Source organism: Macrobrachium rosenbergii, chromosome 2 (genome assembly GCF_040412425.1).
Source record: "Macrobrachium rosenbergii isolate ZJJX-2024 chromosome 2, ASM4041242v1, whole genome shotgun sequence".
NCBI lineage: Eukaryota > Metazoa > Arthropoda > Malacostraca > Decapoda > Palaemonidae > Macrobrachium > Macrobrachium rosenbergii.
This window is the reverse complement of record NC_089742.1, coordinates 91,277,842-91,284,231: the sequence shown is the minus strand read 5'-3', so window position 1 is coordinate 91,284,231 and position 6,390 is coordinate 91,277,842.

Below are 6,390 nucleotides of genomic sequence, written 5' to 3'. Positions count from 1 at the left end.
CCAGCGTCCCCCTCTCCCGGACAGCCCCCTAATAAGTTGCCTGCGCCCTCTGCCGGGGCAGTGCGAAGAGATTTCAGCCAAACTTTTTGCACGGCGTGCAAGGTTTATGGCCACTCTTCCTCATGGGCAAAATGCCCTAGAAATAATAAGGCAGGAACTCCCACCGTCGCCCTGGCAGTAACGAATCCCGAGTCCTTAGGCCCTCCTGCCGAGGGTCCCATCTATGTGGCACCTCCTCGAGGTAAATACTCAGCACGCCAGGACAAGGTATTTGACAACTCTGGCGTGCAAATTTCCCTCATAAGGAGGGACAAAGTTCCCTATGGAGCTATAATTGACCGACGCAAGCTCGTCACCATTGAGGGTATAAACGACTTTAAGATGATCCTCCCTACGGTCCAACTGAGGGTCACCCGACCCCACAGAGCCAGGACCCTTCGTCTCGCCGTAGCGAAACATTCCAGGAGGCTATGACGTCCTCCTGGGCCAAGACTTTACGTCCCATTTCAAGCCACAACCATTCCGGGGTCCCCATTCCCCAATAAATCATCCAAATCCGAGTCCAGTGCCCGGCACGGCATCAGTGCCAGTGCCGAGGCCTCAGCCAGATCTCCCTTCAGGAGAATCTCGGCTTTCAACTCCTCTGCCAGTGCCCCTTAGGCGCACTGAGCAGTGCCAGTCTCCGTCCGTCCAGCCAGACGAGACCACCACCACATCACCGCCAGTGCCAATGTCAGTGCCTGAGCTGGTCACCCCTGCATGCAAGTCGACCCCGCCCCCTCCGGCCGTCCCCTCTCTCTCGCTGCCCGCCACAGATTCCTCCGCGAGTCATGATTCTGCCCCACCTTCCTGGGCCGATGAACTCTGCGAACTGCGCCGGTTAATGTCCGAGATGGCGAACAAAATTCCTGGGTCAGTTGTCGCAGCAGCTGACCCAGATGCCACCCCTTGCTGCCCTTTGGCCTCGGGCCCTCCGATTCCCCGGCCAAGGACAATGGTCCAAGGAGGAGAGGTTCGCGGCGGAGTTACCACGGGTGTGGGAGATCGCAGGTAGTCCACAACGAGCCCCGAGCTCTTCTGGCCCCTGTGCAAACTTGGCATAGGGCCCCCATCTTCATCTCTTGAACGTCTTGGCACCTTTCATCCAGGAGAGGATGTCAAGGACTTCCGCTACCTTCTTCATTTCCTTTGGAATTTCTATCCCTCATCCTTCTCTATCGATCTTTCCTTCACACTTTCCCTTACTTACCACCGCAAGCGGCAGTTAACATGTGGGATATCATCCCCTTTTAAAATGCACTAATCATTTTATTTTGAAGCAGTAAGAGAGACAGAGTGGGAAGTGGCACGCCCTTACGCCCATCCTTTGGCACAAGGCAGATGTGTCAGCTCTTCCTGAAGGGGTCGCGCCCTTTGGGTTTCCTTTCCCAGCCCTTGGGCTGAGAGTTAGCTCTGACCGTCGTCTGTTGGCGATGGAAGTTAGATTAAGAAGTAAACCATAAATACCTCACTCTGTTATCCTTCGTTTTCTGTGTATATTATTTACTCTTGCATTTAATCTTTTCCTCTATTTGTTAACAAATCTCGAGTCACAAGACTCCTGCCCTTACGAATTTTAACGTTGACCTTTTAATCCCCGCGGTGTGGCCCGCCCTTTAATAAGAAATCACGTCCTTCGTTTGTCATTCTGTGTAGTTTCTTTTTTTATGTTTTATTGAGTTATTCTTGTGGAGAATGTCACCCTTATTCATTTCCCCCTTCATGTGTTTATTCCTCCCATTCATACATCGAGTAGTCTATTTATAGCTTACACCCGAGTTGTAAGCTGCAGACGTAAAAATTTAGCGTCGTTTAAGTTGGCGAATTAAAACCTGCGAATAATCTCTTTGCCTCGCAGCTGTCAAGTTATTGTCCCCTCAGTTTAGCGTTAGTGGGAGATATTAGCTATGCTCGTCGAGCTTATGAACAATTGGATGTCGATTGAAAAGAAGAATTGAATTCTGTTATTACAATTTTGGTAAAGGGGATATTATTTAAAACCTACAATGTATTGTCACGTATGCCGCCTCTTCAAGGCACAACTAATAGCATGCATGTAATTCCAGGATAGCATTAAGAAATTAGTGGGTTTACATTTGTTTCCTTTTAAATCCTGCCTTGTATGTTTTATTTTGTTGTTGTTATTTTGTAATTTTGAAGTGTTCTTAGTTTATTTTTCTTTTGAGCGCCTTATTACCCCAGTAAAGTAAAACGAATAAAGAATGGGTAGAATCAGTACCTAGGAAGTATTTAAACAATAATTAATTTGAAAATGAGTTCACCCTTTTATTGTATATTCTAAATTGCACTCTGCTCCTAAAGTAAACCTTCAGTTTGTTATTGATCAGTGTGGCAGCAGAGTTTTGCAAATAAAGTACAGTAACAGTTGTAGCAAAGCAGAAGATAGAGTAAAGTCGAACGTTTTCTTCGCTCATTTTTGCTGTTATCAATATTCGCACCCGATTATAGGTGTGAATATTATCTTGCCAGGGGAGCTGTAAAGATTAGCGCCAAAATACGCTATGAAAAGCGCCCTCCTTTCTGCTTTGCTCGGCCGATAGATAGGCCTCTGTCTATTTCAAACCAGTGAGAAGTAGTGGATACTGGCTTGGGTTAGTTTGAACCAGTGAAAGTCCGGGGTACAAGGGCTCAGAGATATAATCGTTGGGGGACAAGTAATCTGGCTTTGCACCGTTTTCTTTGGTACAGGAAAGTAAGATCGTTTTCTATGATAGCAGCGTGCCCTGGATCAGGACATCGCCGCCCCCCCCCTACCCCTGTCCAGAAGCAATAAAAGGTCAGGGCGAGGACAGTTCTCTCTCACACCGGTCGCTAGTTTAAGCGGAGAAGTCACGCTTCTGCAGGTCTTGCCCCCCTGCCCTCCGTTCGGCTCGCCGCCCCGTGGACAGTCTTGCCGCCCTTTTTGCTCTGTGCCCCGATCCACGTGGCCTTAGAAGACTGCAAGTGAGGATTGCAAGTCTCCAAACGCGAGCTGATACTCAACGGCGGCCTTTCCATCATCCCACGGCGCCCTCTGCCGCCCAATCTACGACTTGAAGCAATACCTTGGAGAGGAGGCCCTTTGTCGACGCTCCCACACGTGGTCCCTGGCAGAAGACGTTGTCAGCCTTACACCCCTACAAATGTGGTAAAGTACCCAAAACGAGTTGCTAGTCACGATTACTTCGCCCTTTTGCATTTATTACCTTCTGGGCCCATAACTTTGTATTCCCTGATGTTTCTTGGTTCAAGCCCGGCCCACGTGTTCACAGCTTCTTTCCTCTGAGTCACAAGTAACGCCTCGGGGAGTCCTTGGCGCCTCAATGCACCCCGAGTAATTCATTCCCAAATTCCAGCATTAGATGTGTAACGTGGGTCCTAATATCGTTTCAGAAAGACGCCTGTAGCAGAATTATCCTTGGTCTGTGTTCCTGGCATTCCCAAGCTCTCCCCCCCCCTTCGGGAGGACTTCCGCAGCAGTAATTTACCGTGTTTTCAGTTAATTTTCTCTTTGATCTTGTGTGCTATAAAATATAACTATTTTTATATCCACGTGTTTCACGCACTTCCCCTTGAGAAGGAGCCCTCCGCTCCATGTACTTCTTTTTTTGTTTGTGTTTTATATGTCCTGGGTATCTTGCAAGGCCATTTTCGAGTAAAGTAATAAATGTGGAGTCATAAGAACCACCTGCACCAGGAAACATATAAAAAAAAAAAAAAAAATATATATATATATATATATATATATATATATATATATATATATATATATATATATTTGTTATAAAGGAGATCTTTCTTTCTGTCTGTTCTGTTGTATGATTTTTAATCTCTCCTTCTTACCTTTGTTTCTTCTAGATGTGTGTCCTTTAGCATCGCTTCACTGATGATGTGCTATCTTCTTTATATTAATTATTTTAAGTATTGTTATCTCTCAGAAAGGCGTATAGAGACGACATCGGTAATTTCTTCACTTTAATTAGTACTTAGTATTATAAGGATCAGTACAAAATTAACAAGTTACAATGATAGAAAACGAAATCACTCTGGATCTATAACTTGGCTCAGTCTATCTGGGGAACACTGAAGCGAGGGGAGGCGTACTTTCCCTTGAAGGACACAGTTCTGATCTGTTCTCTCCCTGGTGTTCTCCAGCCTGTTGAACCCCTAGAATTCTTGTTATCTGCAATCTCCACCTCCTTCTTAGCCTTATTGGAAGGATTTATCAGCAAGGTCTCCCCTTCAAGTAGCTGATTGGAAGGACTGTAGTGGGTGTGATTCAAATCTCTCCTTAGAGGACTTGATTGGAGGTGATCTTAGGAGGGTGTGCGAAAGACCTCTCCCTAGTATGTTTGATTGGAGGTTGTAGAAGTACATCACTTTGTCCAGCCCCCAGTTTCCTAGAATTTCCATGCAAATGCCTCCTGAGAAGGCGGGGTTATAGAACCAGCTGCTGTAAGCATTTAGGCTGTGCTGACTCATGAATTGGTTAGCTTAATCACGAGGCCCTTATTTCTCCCTTTTACGATTGTTTTTATGACTTCCACACGATATACTGCTTATGGTTCATGCACAAATCCTGCCTCGATCAGCGTATTGGAATCACAATAACAACAACAGCTTTTGGGCGTTATCACTGTGTTCTTTGCCTCTCTTTTTATTCTTACTTCTCTCTCCTAACTTTTTCTCTTTTCTATCTAATTTCCCTATCTATTTTACACCACAACATATATATATATATATATATACCACAACAAATATATATATATATATATATATGTATATATATATATATATATATATATATATATATATATATATATATTGTATATATATATATATATATATATATATATATATATATATATATATATATATATATATATATATATATATATATATATATATATATATATATATATATATATATATATATATATATATATATATATATATATATATATATATATATATATATATATATAACATATATATATATATATATTGTATATATATATATATATATATATATATATATATATATATATATATATATATATATATATATATATGTATATATATATATATATATATATATATATATATATATATATATATATATATATATATATATATATATATATATATATATATATATATATATATATATGTATATATATATATATATATATATATATATATATATATATATATATATATATATATATATATATATATATATATATATATATATATATATATATATATATATATATATATATATATATATATATATATATATATATATATATATATATATATATATATATATATATATATATATATACATATATATATATATATATATATATATATATATATATATATATATATATATATATATATATATATATATATATATATATATATATATATATATATATATATATATATATATATATATATATATATATATATATATATATATATATATATATATATATATGCATATATATATATATATATATATATATATATATATATATATATATATATATATATATATATATATATATATATATATATATATATATATATATATATATATATACATATATTATATATATATACAAAACATAGAAAACTGAATAAACCACTAGGTTTCGATCAATGCACATTAGCCCTCTTCTCGAAGGTTGTTATATACATGCAGAAATCTAGTGGATTTTCAATTCTCTTTGCTTCTGTTATTAGACATTCATCACTATGGCATAACAGTGAAAAGGTCTCTGTTTAGCTATTTTCCCAAACTGATTTTCCTTAGGTGTAAATTGTTGTTCTCAGCCCATTATCATTTTTCATGGATTGACTGTGTAACTTGTAAATTTAAATTTGATTATCATATTGCCCCGTGTGTTGGATATTTTATTGCTCCTATCTTTTATACTGATTTCTTCTTCTGGTTAGTTAAGGTGGCAGTCTCCTCGCTCTTTGAGAAAATTTTTTTTAGATGAAACTTCCTCTCTTGGTACAAATAAAATTGCTGTCTTTATTTGATTATTAATTAGGTGTCCAGTTTCATTATTACTCTTTTTTTTTTTTTTTTTCTCTGGTACTGGGTTTTCTGTCGTGCTGAAGCTCTGTACGTTCAATTTTTAGATGAACTGTTGAAATGTCTTACTTTTATATTCTTGTCTTCTTGTTCTTGGTACTCCTATTCTCTCTATCGGTACTTTTAATTCTCTATTATACATACAAAATGACGTTCTTTTTCGTGCATACAGGGTGTTCCTGTCCCACAATTCTGCCTGGTAGGGTGGGCACTTACGCCACCGCAAGCACATTTAAGGT